Genomic DNA, 10,798 nt, shown 5'->3' with positions numbered 1-10,798 from the left:
CCAGTACAATATGAACCAGTGCAATATGAACCAGTGCAATATGAACCAGTACAATATGAACCAGTGCAATATGAACCAGTACAATATGAACCAGTTCTTTTAGTCTTCGTACTCAGTCATCCTTAAACTCCAAAGCAAAAGTCCTCAGTTCATTTAAAATGTCAGGAAAACACAATGAGTTGATTCTAGTAATATATTATTATCATTAAATTGTATCGTATTCAGGTATCTTACTGTATCGTATTCAGCTGAAACGTTATTGTCTGGTCTAAGTTAACTCAGTGTTTAGTCATGTTATGGCTGGTCATTGATGTTTTCTCATACAGCCCTGTTTTGCATGTTTCGTGTTCGTGCGTCAGTATGATATTACGGTTTGTGCTTGTTTGTTCTTTGTGTCCAAGTATATCTTTGCATGTAGGTTCTGTTAATATTATGGACTCCCTTCCGGATTTGACCACTGCCTGCCTGTATGACCCTGATTTTGGAATATCGTTTAATAAATCTTGCTCTTCTCAATGTTTGTGTCTGCCCTATCGCTCCCTGACGCCCCCGGCATTACAATTTCATTTAAGAGGTTTTGCCAATAACATCCTTGCGAATCAGTGAATGTGTATAATGTGTATAACTACCGCTAGTAGAAGTCCATACTTATAGTTCTAATATAGTTCTATAGTTCTATAGTTCTAATTCCAGGCCGAGCAGTCACAGTCCCTCCAATGTAGATGTTGAACCTCAGGTAGGAGTTGGCATTGACACATCCATCCAAGCCAGACCATCTCCTAGGTCTTTGGTAGAAGCATGTAACCAGGATATAAAATACAAGGTAGTGTGTGAACAACCATAAAACAATCATATACTGTATATAGAACACGTGCCAGTGATTAGCATGTGGCTCCAGCTGGTTAATCTATAGCATCACAACTAAAGAGTGGGACCTGGAGGTGACCAGAGTCATGAGGATCACTGAGACGTTGCTTTACACCCAAATCATCATCACAACTAGAGTGAACGCATGACATGGATGAATGACAGAATCAACATCTCAGAATACTAGAAGACTCAGTGACTGGGGGCCCCTGAGCTCCACACCTTCATATGTAGAATATTAACTGATGAAATAGGTGAGTCTTTGGTCAGTGGACAGGTGAGGGTGTCTCACTCTGGTCAGTGGACGGGTGAGGGCATCTAACTCTGGTCAGTGGACAGGTGAGGGCATCTCGTTCTGGTCAGTAGACAGGTGAGGGTGTCTCACTCTATCACGTTTATCAGATGGCAGGTGACTGGTAAAAAGGGCCCGTAAAATATGATGACAGAAGTGTACCATAGACACAGGCAGTGATGGCTTAGTTACCTTGAAAAAGTAATCCGATTACTGATTTGTCTTTTAAAAAGTAACTTAGTTATGTAATTGATTACTTGATTTTAAAAGTAACTATGTTAGATTACAAGTTACTTTAGTAGTTACATTCAGCAGAAAAATTAATTTTTCCAATACTCACTTTATTGGAAGTGCATTTTTAACAGTAACAACGTTATCTCCTGACATTTAAATTATGTATCTCCTGACATTACGTTTGTATCGCTGCGCAGTATTACTTGTAAATGTATTTGTAAACGTAATACAAGCGAACTATTCAGTCAGACAGTTATTTGTTTTGAAATGAAAAACAATTGCAATTTCAAGCATTTTAAAGTACTTTAGCCAAAATTCCAGCACTTTTCAAACCTGGAACACAAAGCAACATTAAAATTCGACAGGTAAATGTCCCTTCCCCTGTTTTTGAGGGGTGTTTCTTTATACTACCACATATCGTTATGGAGAACACTGCACAGAATGACGTGAACACGCTCGCATTCTCACAGGGTCACACGCAGCGTGTGGAGTGGAGCGCTACGGTCAGAGCGTAGTATAACTGAGCCAAGAAGAAAGCAAAAATATATATTTATACTAAGGAAAATAACGCCCAGTTACTTGGATAAGTAACTTTAATCTGATTACTGGATTGGAAGCAGTAACTCGTTATATTACTCGTTACTGAAAAAAAGTGGTAAGATTAGAGTAACGTGTTACTAAGTAACTGGACACAGGTACCATAGACGGTCGCACCATAGACACTGTGCTCCGCATTCCAAGTTTTACAGAAGTGCCATTTGATCCATGTAACCCCAAAATGATAACAGGTCTGTTACAGCTAGGAAGCAGCTCAGCAGTTTCTATCTCACATTTGCAAGCAGAGCGAGAGAGTGAGTGAGTGAAGGGAGGAGAAGAGGAAGTGAGTGAGTGAGTGAAGGGAGGAGAAGAGGGAGAGAGTGAGTGAAGGGAGGAGAAGAGGAAGTGAGTGAGTGAGTGAAGGGAGGAGAAGAGGGAGAGAGTGAGTGAAGGGAGGAGAAGAGGGAGTGAGTGAGTGAAGGGAGTAGAAGAGGGAGAGAGTGAGTGAGTGAAGGGAGGAGAAGAGGAAGTGAGTGAGTGAGTGAAGGGAGGAGAAGAGGAAGTGAGTGAGTGAGTGAAGGAAGAAGAAGAGGGAGAGAGTGAGTGAAGGGAGGAGAAGAGGGAGTGAGTGAGTGAATGGATGAGAAGAGGAAGTGAGTGAGTGAGTGAAGGGAGGAGAAGAGGAAGTGAGTGAGTGAGTGAAGGGAGAAGAAGAGGGAGAGAGTGAGTGAAGGGAGGAGAAGAGGGAGTGAGTGAGTGAGTGAAGAGAGAAGAAGAGGGAGAGAGTGAGTGAAGGGAGGAGAAGAGGGAGTGAGTGAGTGAATGGAGGAGAAGAGGAAGTGAGTGAGTGAGTGAGTGAGTGAAGAGGGAGAGAGTGAGTGAAGGGAGGAGAAGAGGAAGTGAGTGAGTGAGTGAAGAGAGAAGAAGAGAGAGAGAGTGAGTGAGTGAAGGGAGAAGAAGAGGGAGAGAGTGAGTGAGTGAAGGGAGAAGAAGAGGGAGAGAGTGAGTGAAGGGAGGAGAAGAGGAAGCGAGTGAGTGAGTGAAGGGAGGAGAAGAGGAAGTGAGTGAGTGAGTGAAGGGAGAAGTGACACACAACCTATCACAACGTCCTCCGAACCCATAAGCCCCACTCACACAGGGGAGGAAGCCAGGTACTATTTTTACTACTGAATTATCGATGGGTAATGGGCTGTGTGACGCAGGGTAAGTGCATCACCGCCACTGCCTGTCAGCCAGCGTTCGTCAGCGGCCCTGAGTGCGTGAGCTGGGTTGGCAATCAGAGACTCTGCAGTGGAGAGACTTTTACCTGTTTAGGAGCCTGACCATCAGGCCAAAAAAAAGAGGGGGGGGGGGGGGACTTTGGAGTAAAATGGGCATCACACACTGTGCTTCACAGACTCTGAGAACTGGACCTTTGTGTTATATTGTCTCCATAAACTGAGCCTGATGTACAGGAGAAAATCAAACAAAAGACAAAAGAACAAGAATGTATAGTGGACAAAGACTAATCACACTCTTCACTAATCACACTCTTCACTATTCACACTCTTCACTAATCACATTCCATGTTCACACTCTTCAGTATTCACACTCCATGTTCACACTTTTCACTAATCAGACTCTTCACTATTCACACTTTGCTCTTCGGTAAGACATTAAAATAAATCCGATGGTAGCGCATAAAAGATTGGCGAGTGCACACACCTGCTCAATCTGAGCACACACCACCCGAGCCTGAAAGACTCTCACCCTGATCTCTCTCGCCTTCATTCATAATGCCACTTTGATATCAGCCTTGATGTTCCCTGCACTTATTATTATCCTCAAAATAAGATTTGCTATTCTGACCAAATTAGCATGATGTATACATTCTAGCCATTCCTTTGCTTGCATTTCAGACCTAGCATGTAGGCTATCCATTTTAGCATAGACTCTCCATTATCTTCCAGTTAATAGTTTCATCCATAAGGCAATTTCCTCCATTTGAACTTGCTTTAATCACCGTAGCTTTTGTGTTGGTTAACGTTGAATTAAACCTTGTAAATCCTGTAAAGCGCTTTGTGACATGTGTTGTGAAAAGCGCTATACAAATATATATTGATTTGATTTGATTAAACGATAAAGATGCATCAGAGATAAAAAGAAAGGCATAGAAACAGAAATGCATGAAATATCTTTAAATAAAGCAAAACAACAGAAATGTTACAGATGTGGGAAATCTTCCCATGGTGCAAATGACTGTTGGTTCAAAGAAAAGACCTGCAAAAAATGCCACAAGCAAGGCCACATAGAAAGAACATGTAAAAGTGATACAAAATATAGCCGAAAAGAACAACCTGATAAAAATAAAAGTTATAAGAAAAGGGCAAAATACATGCACAAAGTGACAGAAAGCAAAAAAAAAAAAATCAGATAACATAGATACTAATGAAGATTACTTAGCCCGTCTAGAGCTGCATATCATTACAGAAAAAGACCAGAAAATAACATGGATAAAATATATGAAAGTTTCTGAAGTCCAACTAAAAATGGAGCTTGACACAAGCTCAGCCTTGCCTGTAATTTCTGTAGATGCATACAAAAGTCTGTTTTCCAAGCCACCATTAGAGAAGACCTCAATGACATTAAAGACATACTCTGGTGAGAAAGTGTCTCCTAAAGGGAAACTGAAAGTGGACGTGACTCATGGTAACAAAACACACCAGCTAGAGCTCTGTGTCTTAAAAGGTGGAGGACCTTCTGGGGCACGAGGGATTAAGAAACATCCAACTCCACTGGCATTAAATTAAGGCCCTCAACATATCACAAAGAGCCCCAATCTTAGCTCTGAACAACAACTGGTGCAGATCCTAAAATATAATGCAATGTTGTTTGAGAAAGGTATTGATGATATACTGGTGACACAGATCATCTTCAAAACCTCAATAAGGTGCTCAAGAGACTCTGTGATTACGGCCTACGAGCAAAAAGAGAAAATGTGAATTCCTCAAGGATAAAATTTCATACTGTGGACATGTAATTGATAAAATCGGCTTACACAAAACGCCAGTGTGTAAGGCAGTGCTAAAGGCACCCAGACCAGAAACTGTGTCCTAGCTAAGATCACACCAGATCAGCCTTGTCAACTATTATCACAAGTTCCTTCCAAAACATGCATTAATTTTACATCCACTGAACAAGCTGCTACAGGTGGGGATTACATGGGATCACATGGGAGTGGTCTGAAAATAGTGAAAAGGCATGCAAAGAAACAAAACGTCTGATAAATTCAGATGAACTGCTGACATATTATGACCCACTGCTCACATGACCCACTGCGGTCCGCATGGCGTGCGATGCATCTTCATATGGTATCGGTGCTGTGTTGTCACTATGGCTGATGGATCTTAGCGTCCAATTGCAGTCGCTTCAAGGTCGCTAACAAGTGCAGAGCGCAATTATGCGCAAATTGATCGAGATGCCTGGTGTGGGGCATAAAGAAGTTTTACCATTACCTTTATGGGCAAAAATTCACTTTAGTGACAGACCACCAGACCACAGTTCATTTCAGAGGAGTTAAACTTTTCATGAAAAAGACAGATCCATACCATCCAGCAATGAATGGCTTGGCAGAACGATTAATTCAAACCTTCAAACGGTCAATCAAGGCCATGGAGAAAAAAACCATGTCTCTTCAACATAAGGTGGACAATTTCCTTTTTGTCTATCGGAACTCTTCCATTTAACAACCAATCAATATCTGGCAATGCTGTTTATGAAAAGACATTTAAGGTCTCGCATTGACCTCCTGAAGCCCAGTTTGAGGAAGGATGTACAAAATAAACAGTTCAACACATGGTCAAATGAGACCACAAGAACTTTTGTTGTTGGACAAGAGGTTCTGACTTGTGATTATCGGGGGTACAAATGGACACCAGGAAGGACTGTCACAAGAAATGGACCACTCATATATGAGGTGGGGGTTGGAGAGCAAACATGGAGGTGTCATGTGGATCAGTCACTGAATGCTCAACCACCCCCCCCCCCCCCCCCCCCAGTGGCCTATGTCACAAACCCAGGACACAGTGTTCACCTCACCATGAAACTCCAAATGCAATAACACCTGCCAAAGAGTTTACCCATGGAAGAGGAAACGCTTCAGGTGCCAAAGCGTTACCTGGAAAGAATCAGGGCACCACCTAAGAGACACCTAACTTATTAAGACACATAAACCTATAATGGACTGTTTTATTCAGGCATATATGTGGCTGTAATAAAGCTATAGACTGTTTCATTTTGGATGAGACTTGTACTGCAAAATATTACTTACTTTTAAAGTATTGCAACAAGTTTCTGAATTCATTAATTGTTGTGATGAGTAGTATAACTAAAGGGGAGGAGAGTAGTGTATGATAGATCTACTTTTGTTAGCGGTAGCACACCCTGTTATTCACCTTTCACATTGGTATGTGGCATTGACACCAATAAAATAGATAAAAAGGTTTCATCTGAGTGGGCACAACACCAGCTACATGAACACTACACAAACACACAGCATCAGGACACAACACCAGCTACATGAACACTACACAAACACACAGCATCAGGACACAACACCAGCTACATAAACACTATACACAAACCCACAGCATCAGGACACAACACCAGTTACCTGAACACTACACAAACATACAGCATCAAAACACACCACCAGTTACATAAACACTACACAAACACACAGCATCAGGACACAACACCAGTTACATGAACACTACACAAACACACAGCATCAAGACACACCACCAGTTACATAAACACTACACAAACACACATCATCAGGACACAACACCAGTTACATGAACACTACACAAACACACAGCATCAGGACACACCAGCTACATGAACACTACACAAATATACAGCATCAGGACACAACACCAGCTACATGAACACTACACAAACACACAGCATCAAGACACACCACCAGTTACATAAACACTACACAAACACACAGCATCAAGACACAACACTAGTTACATGAACACTACACAAATACGCATCATCAGGACACAACACCAGCTACATAAACACTACACAAATACGCATCATCAAGACACACCACCAGTTACATAAACACTACACAAACACACAGCATCAAGACACAACACTAGTTACATGAACACTACACAAATACGCATCATCAAGACACAACACTAGTTACATAAACACTACACAAATACGCATCATCAAGACACAACACCAGTTACATGAACACTACACAAATACGCATCATCAGGACACAACACCAGTTACATGAACACTACACAAATACGCATCATCAGGACACAACACCAGCTACTTGTTCTGAAGTATGAGGCTCCGTTAATCTGCTGCTCCTGACCTGCTGTCTCTGTGTGTACGACGGTAACAGCTGGAGAACAGGCCAGCGTCAGAACCTGTGCTATCTCCCCATCATCCAACCTTCAGCATGTCTGTTTGTGTTATTTTCATCTATCTGACTTGATCTACAGTCTGTTATCTGCCTATAGTGCGCTACAGTCTGCAACAACACATCTTCTCCTGTGTTTCCTGGCCTGAATCAATATGGGTGCACAGAGGGGAAATCAGTGCAGCTTATCGCATTCTACATGACATCTCACTATCACCACCATATTACTGGGGGAAAACACAACATCTGCACACAACCAAAATGCAGCAAGAAATAACCAGACATGCGTAAAGCCCCGATCACCATAGCAGTCAGTAATGTGACATCTCAGCTCTGGTTTGAAAAGGGAACCAAGCATTCAAAAGCTGGTCTGGGTAATAATAATAATACATCTTATTTATAATGCACTTTACATTTCAGAGACATCTCTGAAATCTCTCGTAGGAGGACCAGAGATCTGTGATTAGGGTATATATGGAGTATTATGCAACTTATACAAAATTCCCTTATATTGTTTCAAAAGATAAAGACTGTTATGAATGTGACCATTACGTCTGTTTTGAGTGAGGTTTAATGCAAGCTGCTCTTCCCAAAACAACCTCCTCATTCGGATCAGAATCACCTTCTCAACTCTGTCCATCAGGTTTATTAGAAGTGCATTCTCACTGTGAAGCTCAGTGGTGATGGTATTATGATATCATTTCCTCTGGTGCAACACAATGGTACAGCTACACAAATTCAAAGCATGATCGTACAACACAACACAACAACGTAGCACAATGGTACAGAACCACAATGTACAGGAATGCAAAGTGTGAAAGGACAGCACAATAGTCAAAGTCAAATGTATGTAGCACTTTACAGCATTGTCACGAAGCAGCTATGTTCACAGCTGGGTCCACATCCCTAATGAGAAAGACAGAGGTGACAATGGCAAGAAAAACTCCCTGTGTGGATTAAGGAAGAAACCTTCACCGTGACTGAAGAATGGGCGTCCTGAGCAGCCCAAGCTTCCACATGTAGACAGTGTAACTAGTGGGTGGAGGTGTGAGCTATTCCAGTGGGTGGAGGGTAGGGGAGCTGGATCTGCATCCAATGCAGTAGATATAAGAAGAGTGCTGAAGAGATAGAAAACTGAATTAAAGGCATTAAAGGCACACAACACAGAGCACAGGGACAGTGGCACAGGATGGAGCAGGGTGGGGCAGGATGGAGCAGGATGGAGCAGGATGGAGCAGGACCGAGCAGGATGGGGCAGGATGGAGTAGGATGGAGCAGGATGGAGCAGGATGGGGCAGGATGGGGCAGGATGGAGCAGGATGGGGCAGGATGGAGCAGGACGGAGCAGGACGGAGCAGGATGGAGCAGGACGGAGCAGGACGGGGCAGGACGGAGCAGGACGGAGCAGGATGGGGCAGGACAGAGCAGGACGGAGCAGGATGGAGCAGGATGGGGCAGGACGGAGCAGGATGGAGCAGGACAGGGCAGGATGGAGCAGGATGGGGCAGGATGGGGCAGGATAGAGCAGGATGGGGCAGGTGTCTGTAGCAGCATGCTAACCATGGTCTCTGGGGGCATTATAATACACAAGGTTGTTTTAAGATTGTCTGTCGATGAAAGTGCAGGCATGTAATGGTGTCCAAGACTGTTGGAGTGAGTCTTGATGGTCCTGGTGTGTACTGAGAAGTGGGGCAGGAACCTCTGAGCAGTCAATGGAGTCTGATAATTGCGGCATGGATGCTTTGGTAGATGGTGAGTAAAGATACACTGGTGATGTTCTTGGATGTTGGACTAGGTTGCTCACACAATACTGTAGGTACTTGCGGTCTGAAACTCTGAGACCAGACTCTACTGTGTCTCCGTTGAAGACGTTGAGGGTAGAAGGAGATGTATGAAGGACCTGATGGGCATGAGGGAGCAGAGGATAGAAGTGAAGGCCTTACTGAACTCTCCTGGCTAGGAACGTGATGTTGAGGGTCCAGGTAAAGTTATCCATGATGTGCACAAGGAGCTTGGAGTTTTTATTTCTCCAGTTGTCACTGACGTGCAGGGAAGAGGGCTCACCATGGGTCCTCCTAAAGCGTATAATTATGTCTTTAGTTTTATGATCATTTAGAAATAGATTACAGTCGTTGCAGTATGTCAGTTCCTTCACCTCCTCCCTGAATGCTGACTCGTCGTTATAGTTATTGAGGCCCAACACTGTAGTGCTATCAGCACTCAGAGTATGGAGTGTTCAGTGTGGTGGTGTTGGAGGTGATGTTGCCGAGAGGTCTCCAGGACCCAGATAAAATGATGGGGGGGGGGGGGGGGGTTGTTCAAGCCCAGCAGGCTCAACTTTTCTGTAAGGATGGGAGGATGGGATTCCATTTAGAATGGCTAGGATGATGGATGAACTGAAGTGGGTTCAGTAACGTAGATGGACTGAAGTGGGTCCAGTGTAGTAGGCTGGGCCTATCTTGACCCTTACTGCATAAGAGGAAAACCCAGGGCTGATGCATTCACAGGCCCCACCCACCCCCAATCAAAACAAATCAAATAAAATTGTATTATATAGTTATATATTATATAGTGCTTTTTACAACAGTTGTCACAAAGCAGCTTTACAAGTGTCCGAGTCCAAGCCACCAGTGAGCAAGCCAAGGGGGTGACAGTGGCAAAGGAAAAACTACCTAAGGCATGAGGAAGAAACCTTGAGAGGAACCAAGACTCGGGGGGAACTCATCCTCTTCTAGCCGACGGCAGTCACCATGCAAACTATTTAAACTATTTAAAAAGAGAGAAACAAAGACGTCACAACAATTTAAAAAGAGAAACAAAGAAAAGATGTGAGGGATAAATTAAGTCCATCTTGGTGTGTATTTATATACATGAGTTTTTTAATGTAGGGGAGACCGGGTATGGTTGTAACACTTTTTGCTTCAGCACCTGTAACTCACTGAATTTTTGAGCTAGACTTCTCAAACTTTTATACAAGGTACACCCATTTGTTTACTACAAATGGCACCAATTCAAACTTCAATTGAAATATCACAGCCGTCGTGAGTTGATGTCAAATACAAGGTGTTCCCTTGTTACAACCTACCCCACTAGCGGGGTAGGTTGTAACACATGCTGGGGTAAGTTGTAACAATTAGAAAAAAGAAGCAAAAACGGAGGCCACACCATGCAAAATGCTTCAAAAATAATAAAAAAAAATAAAATAACAATCCAGAACAATGTATCTCTCTCTGTGATTGACCATAACTCATATTCACTTTTTGTTTTACTCAGAAGTGTGTGTGTGTGTGTGAGTGTGTAAATTAGTGTACTAGAACAAACATATTTAACAATATGTATGCTTAATGAACACTAATACAATGTATCTGTGTAAAGAACATGTAGGTCAAATAATAACCAATGTCAATGTGTGTGTGTGTGTGAGAGTGTGTGCTACATGG

This window comes from Brachyhypopomus gauderio, chromosome 2, assembly GCF_052324685.1.
Source record: "Brachyhypopomus gauderio isolate BG-103 chromosome 2, BGAUD_0.2, whole genome shotgun sequence".
Taxonomy (NCBI): domain Eukaryota; kingdom Metazoa; phylum Chordata; class Actinopteri; order Gymnotiformes; family Hypopomidae; genus Brachyhypopomus; species Brachyhypopomus gauderio.
The sequence above is the reverse complement of the archived record's forward strand: the minus strand, read 5'-3'. Positions refer to the sequence as shown.